Genomic DNA, 12,828 nt, shown 5'->3' with positions numbered 1-12,828 from the left:
TGAGCAAGATGCTTAACCCCTAACTGCTCCTCCAGTGCACTCATCATGCCCAGCTGAAGCTGAATTTCCCCTTCTGGATTAATAAAGTCCAAATGAATAAATACATACAGTACACTACTATAATGTACAGGATCACAATCTCTCAATCTACAGTTATGCAGATGTGATTTTATTTTCACCTTAGTTTTATTTGATTCTATAGAACATAATATGCTATACACAGATTTGTCAGTATCTTGCTGTTAGGAGGATCTAAGTACAAGAATATCATATGTTGCCACAGCTGCTGTATCATAGTGCATGTTAAAATACAAACTTTGAAACTTGAACCTTGAATTTAGATTAGAAAGAGTTTTTGTATTAATTTATTTACAAACCATACACCCACCCAAGATGTTTTTTTTAAAATAACGTTTTAGTGCATACACATCTGCTGCCCTATTTCAGACACAACAAAATGATCAACTAAGAAGTGAAGTAGAACTGACACTCCAGAGACAAACTACAAAAGACAACCACTGTTTCAAAAAAGCATATTACTTCCACTTCACTGTGACCAACAAACGAACAATGCACTCAATACACTGATCTCTAAAGAGAGTTTCGGTCACTTGAGCTGAAATGGCCCCTCTACACATGTGCCTGTGGCATCAAATAGGCACAAAAGAGGTAGCCTACATTAGTTATGATCATCCCTTATGATTAACGGCCAAGGCCCAGCATTCAGTGGCTCCTCATAAAGAAGTAGGCAAGAAGCTCTGAAGGGCTCGTAAATGTTTTTTGGTGTTCTGTGATCCACAAGGCCCTGTGATTCATACCACTATAGGTAAGATCCATTCCATGCCCTGAAATAATCAAAGCAAATGGCATTTGCACATGCATGCCAAGTGTGTGTGTGTGTGTGTGTGTGTGTGTGTGTGTGTGTGTGTGCGTGCGTGCGTGCGTGCGTGCGTGCGTGCGTGCGTGCGTGCGTGCGTGCGTGTGTGTGTGCGTGCATGCACGCGCACGTAGGGGGTGGGACCCCAGGAAGCCTTTAGGCTCAACATTTTTCAAAGGAAAGTTCATGTTTCTTCTCTCATTCCCCCCGTGCTCACAAAGACGACGAAACCCAGCATCTTTCAGCCTGAGCCCAGTCCCAGCCTGGTGCAGTAATTATCAAAGAAAAGAAATGCAGATTGGCCATGATGTGTTTTTGTTTCGGACATACCTCACTCCTTTGGACGAATTTGGACTCCGCATTTGATGGAATGCCAAATATTCTGTTTTCACAATGCATGCAATTAGACAGCCGCTCTCGTAGAGACAAGAAAGGCAAAGACGAGAAAAATGCATTTGCATCTGAAAGAGGAGGGTACTCAAATGGACCGGCTGGAACAGCACACAATATTTCACGCTGAGGACATGATCCTGACCAGCTTGAAAGAGCCTGTTTGGAAAAGGACATGCTCAGCTTTCTTCTCACTGACAGCTTTTGTCTGCTATAATGTTTCATTTTCATAAATAAATACACAATTAAATAATTGACTGATGATATGACTGTTTAAGTCATCAACTTCTGTAACATTATTTTAGTCAGGAACACTCACGTCAAAGTAGATTTAACCCATTTTTGCAACAAATGGAATACAGTTAAACTTGGTGTTAAAGGGCTCCGCGTTCGGAGATGTTCCCCGAATTTTGTTCATGCTTGCTTGCTTTCTATATGCAAAATCAGGGAACTTTAAGCCATACCCCCTATAGGGATACAATAGTAGTACAATAGCAATACATTGGAATATCAGCTTGAATCAGCAGACATAAAATCACAAGTATTTAAGCCAAAAGGTGGAGGCTGGGGTGGAGGAGGCAGCTAAGCAGCAGCAGATCCGAGGCTTCGGATCAAAGACTACCAACGTGCTTCCCCACAGCCATGTTGTCTGAAAAATATATAAATCCTAAGTTGAAACAAAAGTACTTCATGTTCCTACCTACTGATCCCTGCCTGTCTGTCCATCTGTCTCTCTCCTCCAATTAACGACATAAATGAATGACATAAACGAATGTGCCTACTGCCTATGTGTGCAGATGGAGATGCGTTCCCAGGACCAAGCTTTGATCCGCCAGCTGATGGACCTTCACACTGGCATCCAGGAGCTCAAGCAGGAGCTGTCCGATGAGGAAGAGGAGTCGTCAGAGGAGGAGGAGGAGGAGGAGGAGGAGGAGCCAGTTGATGAAGATGATGGCAGCTACTGGGATTCTGCGAGTGAGCGGGGAAGCGGTAGTGTCTACTCCAGTTCAGGGGAAGCGGGGTTCTCCACTTCCTGTGTGAGGATGACGCCACCCTCTGCCTCGGGGTCTTGGCCCAAGAGGATGTTCAACAGGAGAAGTTCCGTGCCCTGAACGCTCGAAAACAAAACTCCCCTCAACTCTCTACCTGACTTACCTGTCGTCTGTGATTCTTATCGAAGGCCATAGATAAGCACCTAATATGTTTCCTGTCTGTTTCCAATAAGGATTTCTCTGTAGTACCCTTGAGTTGAACACTTGTGATCATACTATGGTAATTTCTGGTAATATATAGATTACATCCCAGTTACACCCTCTCCAATGCTGCAGTTACTAACTGTACTGCGACTGTATTTCCCATTTACAAAAAAAAAGAAAAAAAGAAAAAAAATTGCTCTAATGCCTTCACTGTATCATTTGCCATCAATTGTGTATTCATACAAATGTCACATGATGATTTCAGACAAAGCCATAGATGGCTGCTATAAATTGAAAACTGATGTGTAAAGCTAAGATGTGTGACTGTGGACAGCAAATGTCCTACATTATAAAGACCTGAGGACAACATTGTTGCCTTGTATCTATTAGAAATAGGATTTGTGGGGCGCCCGCTGGCCTACTGGTCCAGGCGCATACCTACATGTAAGTGCGCCTTGCATTTCCACATACTGTAGGCATGGATTCCTGGTGGCGGCACCGGTTCGATTTCCGATCCGGACAACCTTTGCCGCGTGTCTCTCCCCCCGTTTCCTGTCAGTCTACTGTCCTATCCAATAAAAGCCCAAAAACAAATCGTAAAAAAAGTAGGATTTGTATTGTGTCTGTGGTAGTGTGTGTGCACACCAAACCAACAAACAGATGTCAACATTGGAAGCATATTTATATTTTTTAACACAAATAGGCCTACATTGTGTACATTAGCTTGTGTCTTGATACTGAACTCATGCTCAGGAGAGTATACACAGTATCTGATAAAAGCTCATTGACATTTTCCTGACTGACTGCAACATGTTGTTCATTTACGTAAATCAGATGCAATGGTCTGGCTGGACATCCTAAAGTTCACCACAAACCAATTATGCAGATTGTTGTTATGGAGAAGCCCTTGTCGAGGACCTCAAAGCCAATGTCACGGCTTGATTGACTGGTAATTGAGATTGATGTCACTATGTCAATTGTGTTTTACAAAAAGAAAGGTGAATTATGTGAAATCGCTGTAAAATAACTGTTAACTGAATAAGCTACAATTCTGTGTGTGTGTGTGTGTGTGTGTGTGTGTGTGTGTGTGTGTGTGTGTGTGTGTGTGTGTGTGTGTGTGTGTGTGTGTGAGAGAGAGAGAGAGAGAGAGAGAGAGAGAGAGAGAGAGAGTGGATGTATCCATTAACCATCCTTCATCATCCTACCGCTACATTAGAGACTATGACAGCACAATAAAGACATTAAGACGATCATAATTGTGCACATTTAATGTTTGTTGCAGATCATAAAACATTCATGGCATTACATAATGTTTAGTAAACACAACAGGAATCACTGTCACAAAACACTACAATTCAGACTACAATCTGAATTTCCTCTTCTCTATCCAGTACAGAAACAGAACCTGCTACATACTGTACATTACACCTCAGCATAAGTGCCAGTCACTTGAATATAACAAGGGCTGTGTATAAAAAAGAACGCCCACTAGTATCACACCAACTTTTACCATCAACTAGAAAAATATTGTTCCTTCGAAACAATTGTGGGCTCGCTTCAAGCCAGAAAACAATGGCTATAAAAGTACAAAATGTCAAGATCGCAGGCAGTGCTCTCTTTGACGTTACTGACGTCAAAGATTGGTCCATTTTGTTCCAAAAATGTGTTGTGCAAAAGTTGACCCGCTGGTGGCGCTATAACAGGCCAATGTAAGAAGGGTGGTATCTGTTCCTTGACCTATTGGGAATGTGCTTACAAGATTTCACGCACATTGCAGGCTGTGTTCATGATTTGAGGTGTTTTTGGCTTTGGCCACTTTATCGCTGCTTGCAGCTATATTCATTATTATTATTTTTTTGTGTGTGTGCACTTCATAGGCATATTAGATAAAGGTCCTTAGATTGTGTGTAGAATGTTTCATGCAAATTGCAAAAAAAAAATCCTAACGGGTTTAAGCGTTTCACAAACTGCTCAAAATGATATAACGCCCCCCTTTGGCCAATTGGGGTAAGATTGGTTTTAGTGATATTTGGACTAACACTCTACATCTTTGCCAAATGCCATGAACATGTTACTTTGCATGTATGATTTAGAGGCAGAAGAATAATTTGCATAAAACTGCAATATTCATTGAATTTATTTAAAAAAGCATGTTTCAATTTTAAAGAAATCCGATCTGACAGATCTTTAGATATCGGTCCAAAGTTCACGTAAAAAAAGTTTTGTGCACGTGGAGCGTGAATTCCAGAATAAAAGCGGGTTTACGCGTTTTACAAACTGCTCAAAATGGCGGAAAATCGAAGGGCGGAGCTTACTTAACAACGACACAGATGTCTTCCGCTTGAGTCAAAGCACGCGTGTAACAAGTTGCATGTCTTCAAACGAAACGAGCCATGACTTATGCCCGTTTGAAGTTTGAATTTTCAAACGCTTCGTATAGCGCCCCCCTTTGGCCGATTGGAATAAAATTGGTTTCAGTGATACTTTGACTAACCCTCCACATCTTTGCCAAATGCCATGAACGTGTAACTTTGCATGTATGATTTAGAGGCCGAAGAATAATTTGCATAAAACCGCAATATATATTGAATTATTAAAAAATTATATTTCACTTTAAAAAAAATCTGGTTGATCAATCTGACCGTATTGGTCCAAAGTTCATGTGAAAAAAGTTTTGTGCACTTGACGCGAAAATCCCAGGAGGAGATAGATTTTTACTGTTTTTCATATAATTCCAAATTGTGGGAGACCTAAAGGTCAGAGGTCAAAAGTTAGAGGGTAAAAGTTGTTCGGCATGAGGAGACGCATAAGTGTATACAGGTTTCATGGCTGTATGTATAACACAGCATGAGCTATACCTGTTCAAAGATCGCACTTTCGAAGGCTTCCTACAGCGCCACCATTTGGCCGATTGCTATAAAAAATAATAGCACACTTCGCCACTGTAAACTGAACACATTGATGTTTTTATTTTCATTTTCTCACTAAGTATGTAGGAGTAGAAAGGAACCGAAGTTCCCGTCTACAGTATGATATGACTGATAGATAAATAACTAGAAAAATATTGTTCCTTCGAAACAATTGTGGGCTCGCTTCAAGCCGGAAAACAATGGCTATAAAAGCACAAAATGTCAAGATCGCAGGCAGTGCTCTCTTTGACGTTACTGACGTCAAAGATTGGTCCATTTTGTTCCAAAAATGTGTTGTGCAAAAGTTGACCCGCTGGTGGCGCTATAACAGGCCAATGTGAGAAGGTTGGTATCTGTTCCTTGACCTATTGGGAATGTGCTTGCAAGATTTCACGCACATCCCAGGCTGTGTTCATGATTTGAGGTGTTTTTGGCTTTGGACACTTTATCGCTGCTTGCAGCTATATTTATTATTATTATTTTATAATTTTTTTGTGTGCACTTCATAGGCATGTTAGATAAAGGTCCTTAGATTGCGTGTAGAATGTTTCATGCAAATTGCAAAAAAAAAATCCTAGAATAAAAACGGGTTTAAGCGTTTTACAAACTGCTCAAAATTATATAGCGCCCCCCTTTGGCCATTTGGGGTAAGATTGGTTTCAGTGATATTTGAACTAACCCTCTACACTATTTTGTCATGAAAATGTGACTTTGCTTGTATGTTTTAGAGGCAGAAGAATAATTTGCATAAAAATGCAATATTGTTTGAATTATTTAAAAAAGCATGTTTCAATGTTAAAGAAATCCGATCTGACAGATCTTTAGATATCGGTCCAAAGTTCACGTAAAAAAAGTTTTGTGCACGTGACGCGAAAATTCCAGAATAAAAGCGAGTTTACGCGTTTTACAAACTGCTCAAAATTGCGGAAAATCGAAGGGCGGAGCTTACTTAACAACGACACAGATGTCTTCCGCTTGAGTCAAAGCACGCGTGTAACAAGTTGCATGTCTTCAAACGAAACGAGTCATGACTTATGCCCGTTTGAAGTTTGAATTTTCAGACGCTTCGTATAGCGCCCCCCTTTGGCCGATTGGAATAAAATTGGTTTCAGTGATACTTTGACTAACCCTCCACATCTTTGCCAAATGCCATGAACGTGTAACTTTGCATGTATGATTTAGAGGCCGAAGAATAATTTGCATAAAACCGCAATATTAATTGAATTATTAAAAAATTATATTTCACTTTAAAAAAAATCTGGTTGATCAATCTGACCGTATTGGTCCAAAGTTCATGTGAAAAAAGTTTTGTGCACTTGACGCGAAAATCCCAGGAGGAGATAGATTTTTACTGTTTTTCATATAATTCCGAATTGTGGGAGACCTAAAGGTCAGAGGTCAAAAGTTAGAGGGTAAAAGTTGTTCGGCATGAGGAGACGCATAAGTGTATACAGGTTTCATGGCTGTACCTCAAACACTGCATGAGCTCTACCTGTTCAAAGTTCGCACTTTCGAAGGCTTCCTACAGCGCCACCATTTGGCCGATTGCTATAAAAAATAATAGCGCACTTCGCCACTGTAAACTGAACACATTGATGTTTTTATTTTCATTTTCTCACTAAGTATGTAGGAGTAGAAAGGAACCGAAGTTCCCGTCTACTGTCTGACTGACTGATAGATAAATAATGACAATATCTAAAGTGTGCTCGCCTTATAGGCGAGCCCACAACTAGAAAAATATTGTTCCTTCGAAACAATTGTGGGCTCGCTTCAAGCCAGAAAACAATGGCTATAAAAGCACAAAATGTCAAGATCGCAGGCAGTGCTCTCTTTGACGTTACTGACGTCAAAGATTAGTCCATTTTGTTCCAAAAATGTGTTGTGCAAAAGTTGACCCGCTGGTGGCGCTATAACAGGCCAATGTGAGAAGGTTGGTATCTGTTCCTTGACCTATTGGGAATGTGCTTGCAAGATTTCACGCACATCCCAGGCTGTGTTCATGATTTGAGGTGTTTTTGGCTTTGGACACTTTATCGCTGCTTGCAGCTATATTTATTATTATTATTTTATTATTTTTTTGTGTGCACTTCATAGGCATGTTAGATAAAGGTCCTTAGATTGCGTGTAGAATGTTTCATGCAAATTGCAAAAAAAATCCTAGAATAAAAACGGGTTTAAGCGTTTTACAAACTGCTCAAAATTATATAGCGCCCCCCTTTGGCCATTTGGGGTAAGATTGGTTTCAGCGATATTTGAACTAACCCTCTACACTATTTTGTCATGAAAATGTGACTTTGCTTGTACGTTTTAGAGGCAGAAGAATAATTTGCATAAAAATGCAATATTGTTTGAATTATTTAAAAAAGCATGTTTCAATGTTAAAGAAATCCGATCTGACAGATCTTTAGATATCGGTCCAAAGTTCATGTAAAAAAAGTTTTGTGCACGTGACGCGAAAATTCCAGAATAAAAGCGGGTTTACGCGTTTTACAAACTGCTCAAAGTGGCGGAAAATCGAAGGGCGGAGCTTACTTAACAACGACACAGATGTCTTCCGCTTGAGTCAAAGCACGCGTGTAACAAGTTGCATGTCTTCAAACGAAACGAGTCATGACTTATGCCCGTTTGAAGTTTGAATTTTCAGACGCTTCGTATAGCGCCCCCCTTTGGCCGATTGGAATAAAATTGGTTTCAGTGATACTTTGACTAACCCTCCACATCTTTGCCAAATGCCATGAACGTGTAACTTTGCATGTATGATTTAGAGGCCGAAGAATAATTTGCATAAAACCGCAATATTGGTTGAATTATTAAAAAATTATATTTCACTTTAAAAAAAATCTGGTTGATCAATCTGACCGTATTGGTCCAAAGTTCATGTGAAAAAAGTTTTGTGCACTTGACGCGAAAATCCCAGGAGGAGATAGATTTTTACTGTTTTTCATATAATTCCGAATTGTGGGAGACCTAAAGGTCAGAGGTCAAAAGTTAGAGGGTAAAAGTTGTTCGGCATGAGGAGACGCATACGTGTATACAGGTTTCATGGCTGTACCTAAAACACAGCATGAGCTATACCTGTTCAAAGTTCGCACTTTCGAAGGCTTCCTACAGCGCCACCATTTGGCCGATTGCTATAAAAAATAATAGCGCACTTCGCCACTGTAAACTGAACACATTGATGTTTTTATTTTCATTTTCTCACTAAGTATGTAGGAGTAGAAAGGAACCGAAGTTCCCGTCTACTGTCTGACTGACTGACTGACTGATAGATAAATAACTAGAAAAATATTGTTCCTTCGAAACAATTGTGGGCTCGCTTCAAGCCAGAAAACAATGGCTATAAAAGTACAAAATGTCAAGATCGCAGGCAGTGCTCTCTTTGACGTTACTGACGTCACCGATTGGTCCATTTTGTTCCAAAAATGTGTTGTGCAAAAGTTGACCCGCTGGTGGCGCTATAACAGGCCAATGTGAGAAGGGTGGTATCTGTTCCTTGACCTATTGGGAATGTGCTTGCAAGATTTCACGCACATTGCAGGCTGTGTTCATGATTTGAGGTGTTTTTGGCTTTGGCCACTTTATCGCTGCTTGCAGCTATATTCATTATTATAATTTTTTTGTGTGTGTGCACTTCATAGGCATATTAGATAAAGGTCCTTAGATTGTGTGTAGAATGTTTCATGCAAATTGCAAAAAAAAAATCCTAACGGGTTTAAGCGTTTCACAAACTGCTCAAAATGATATAGCGCCCCCCTTTGTTCAATTGGGGTAAGATTGGTTTTAGTGATATTTGGACTAACACTCTACATCTTTGCCAAATGCCATGAACATGTTACTTTGCATGTATGATTTAGAGGCAGAAGAATAATTTGCATAAAACTGCAATATTCATTGAATTTATTTAAAAAAGCATGTTTCAATTTTAAAGAAATCCGATCTGACAGATCTTTAGATATCGGTCCAAAGTTCACGTAAAAAAAGTTTTGTGCACGTGGAGCGAAAATTCCAGAATAAAAGCGGGTTTACGCGTTTTACAAACTGCTCAATATGGCGGAAAATCGAAGGGCGGAGCTTACTTAACAACGACACAGATGTCTTCCGCTCGAGTCAAAGCACGCGTGTAACAAGTTGCATGTCTTCAAACAAAACGAGTCATGACTTATGCCCGTTTGAAGTTTGAATTTTCAAACGCTTCGTATAGCGCCCCCCTTTGGCCGATTGGAATAAAATTGGTTTCAGTGATACTTTGACTAACCCTCCACATCTTTGCCAAATGCCATGAACGTGTAACTTTGCATGTATGATTTAGAGGCCGAAGAATAATTTGCATAAAACCGCAATATTGATTGAATTATTAAAAAATTATATTTCACTTTAAAAAAAATCTGGTTGATCAATCTGACCGTATTGGTCCAAAGTTCATGTGAAAAAAGTTTTGTGCACTTGATGCGAAAATCCCAGGAGGAGATAGATTTTTACTGTTTTTCATATAATTCCGAATTGTGGGAGACCTAAAGGTCAGAGGTCAAAAGTTAGAGGGTAAAAGTTGTTCGGCATGAGGAGACGCATACGTGTATACAGGTTTCATGGCTGTAACTAAAACACAGCATGAGCTATACCTGTTCAAAGTTCGCACTTTCGAAGGCTTCCTACAGCGCCACCATTTGGCTGATTGCTATAAAAAATAATAGCGCACTTCGCCACTGTAAACTGAACACATTGATGTTTTTATTTTCATTTTCTCACTAAGTATGTAGGAGTAGAAAGGAACCGAAGTTCCCGTCTACTGTCTGACTGACTGACTGACTGATAGATAAATAATGACAATATCTAAAGTGTGCTCGCCTTATAGGCGAGCCCACAATGACAATATCTAAAGTGTGCTCGCCTTATAGGCGAGCCCACAATAATGACAATATCTAAAGTGTGCTCGCCTTATAGGCGAGCCCACAATGACAATATCTAAAGTGTGCTCGCCTTATAGGCGAGCCCACAATAATAGCACACTTCGCCACTGTAAACTGAACACATTGATGTTTTTATTTTCATTTTCTCACTAAGTATGTAGGAGTAGAAAGGAACCGAAATCCCGTCTACTGTTGATTGCCTGCCTGATAGATAAATAATGACAATATCTAAAGTGTGCTCGCCTTATAGGCGAGCCCACAACTAGAAAAATATTGTTCCTTCGAAACAATTGTGGGCTCGCTTCAAGCCAGAAAACAATGGCTATAAAAGTACAAAATGTCAAGATCGCAGGCAGTGCTCTCTTTGACGTTACTGACGTCAAAGATTGGTCCATTTTGTTCCAAAAATGTGTTGTGCAAAAGTTGACCCGCTGGTGGCGCTATAACAGGCCAATGTAACAAGGGTGGTATCTGTTCCTTGACCTATTGGGAATGTGCTTGCAAGATTTCACGCACATTGCAGGCTGTGTTCATGATTTGAGGTGTTTTTGGCTTTGGCCACTTTATCGCTGCTTGCAGCTATATTCATTATTTTTTCTTTTTTTTGTGTGTGTGTGCACTTCATAGGCATATTAGATAAAGGTCCTTAGATTGTGTGTAGAATGTTTCATGCAAATTGCAAAAAAAAATCCTAACGGGTTTAAGCGTTTCACAAACTGCTCAAAATGATATAGCGCCCCCCTTTGGCCAATTGGGGTAAGATTGGTTTTAGTGATATTTGGACTAACACTCTACATCTTTGCCAAATGCCATGAACATGTTACTTTGCATGTATGATTTAGAGGCAGAAGAATAATTTGCATAAAACTGCAATATTCATTGAATTTATTTAAAAAAGCATGTTTCAATTTTAAAGAAATCCGATCTGACAGATCTTTTGATATCGGTCCAAAGTTCACGTAAAAAAAGTTTTGTGCACGTGGAGCGAAAATTCCAGAATAAAAGCGGGTTTACGCGTTTTACAAACTGCTCAAAATGGCGGAAAATTGAAGGGTGGAGCTTACTTAACAACGACACAGATGTCTTCCGCTCGAGTCAAAGCACGCGTGTAACAAGTTGCATGTCTTCAAACGAAATGAGTCATGACTTATGCCCGTTTGACGTTTGAATTTTCAAACGCTTCGTATAGCGCCACCCTTTGGCCGATTGGAATAAGATTGGTTGCAGTGATATTTTGACTAACCCTCTACATCTTTGCCAAATGCCATGAACGTGTAACTTTGCATGTATGATTTAGAGGCAAAAGAATAATTTGCATAAAACCGCAATATTGATTGAATTATTAAAAAATTATATTTCACTTTAAAAAAAATCTGGTTGATCAATCTGACCGTATTGGTCCAAAGTTCATGTGAAAAAAGTTTCGTGCGCGTAACGAAAAAAACCCAGGAGGAGATAGATTTTTACTGTTTTTCATATAATTCCGAATTGTGGGAGACCTAAAGGTCAGAGGTCAAAAGTTAGAGGGTAAAAGTTGTTCGGCATGAGGAGACGCATAAGTGTTTACAGGTTTCATGGCTGTATGTATAACACAGCATGAGCTATACCTGTTCAAAGATCGCACTTTCGAAGGCTTCCTACAGCGCCACCATTTGGCCGATTGCTATAGAAAATAATAGCACACTTCGCCACTGTAAACTGAACACATTGATGTTTTTATTTTCATTTTCTCACTAAGTATGTAGGAGTAGAAAGGAACCGAAATCCCGTCTACTGTTGATTGCCTGCCTGATAGATAAACTAGAAAAATATTGTTCCTTCGAAACAATTGTGGGCTCGCTTCAAGCCAGAAAACAATGGCTATAAAAGTACAAAATGTCAAGATCGCAGGCAGTGCTCTCTTTGACGTTACTGACGTCAAAGATTGGTCCATTTTGTTCCAAAAATGTGTTGTGCCAAAAGTTGACCCGCTGGTGGCGCTATTATAACAGGCCAATGTAAGAAGGGTGGTATCTGTTCCTTGACCTATTGGGAATGTGCTTGCAAGATTTCACGGACATTGCAGGCTGTGTTCATGATTTGAGGTGTTTTTGGCTTTGGCCACTTTATCGCTGCTTGCAGCTATATTTGTTATTATTTTTCTTTTTGTGTGTGTGTGTACTTCATAGGCATATTAGATAAAGGTCCTTAGATTGTGTGTAGAATGTTTCATGCAAATTGCTAAAAAAAATCCTAACGGGTTTAAGCGTTTCACAAACTGCTCAAAATGATATAGCGCCCCCCTTTGGCCAATTGGAGTGAGATTGGATTTAGTGATATTTGGACTAACACTCTACATCTTTGCCAAATGCCATGAACATGTTACTTTGCATGTATGATTTAGAGGCAGAAGAATAATTTGCATAAAACTGCAATATTCATTGAATTATTAAAAAAGCATGTTTCAATTTAAAAAAAAAATCCGATCTGACAGATCTTTAGATATTGGTCCAAAGTTCACGTAAAAAAAGTTTTGTGCACGTGGAGCGAAAATTCTAGAATTTTTTACA

The sequence above is a fragment of the Nannobrachium achirus genome (assembly GCF_963921795.1).
Source record: "Nannobrachium achirus genome assembly, chromosome: 10".
Taxonomy (NCBI): domain Eukaryota; kingdom Metazoa; phylum Chordata; class Actinopteri; order Myctophiformes; family Myctophidae; genus Nannobrachium; species Nannobrachium achirus.
Note: the sequence above shows the minus strand (reverse complement) of the source record.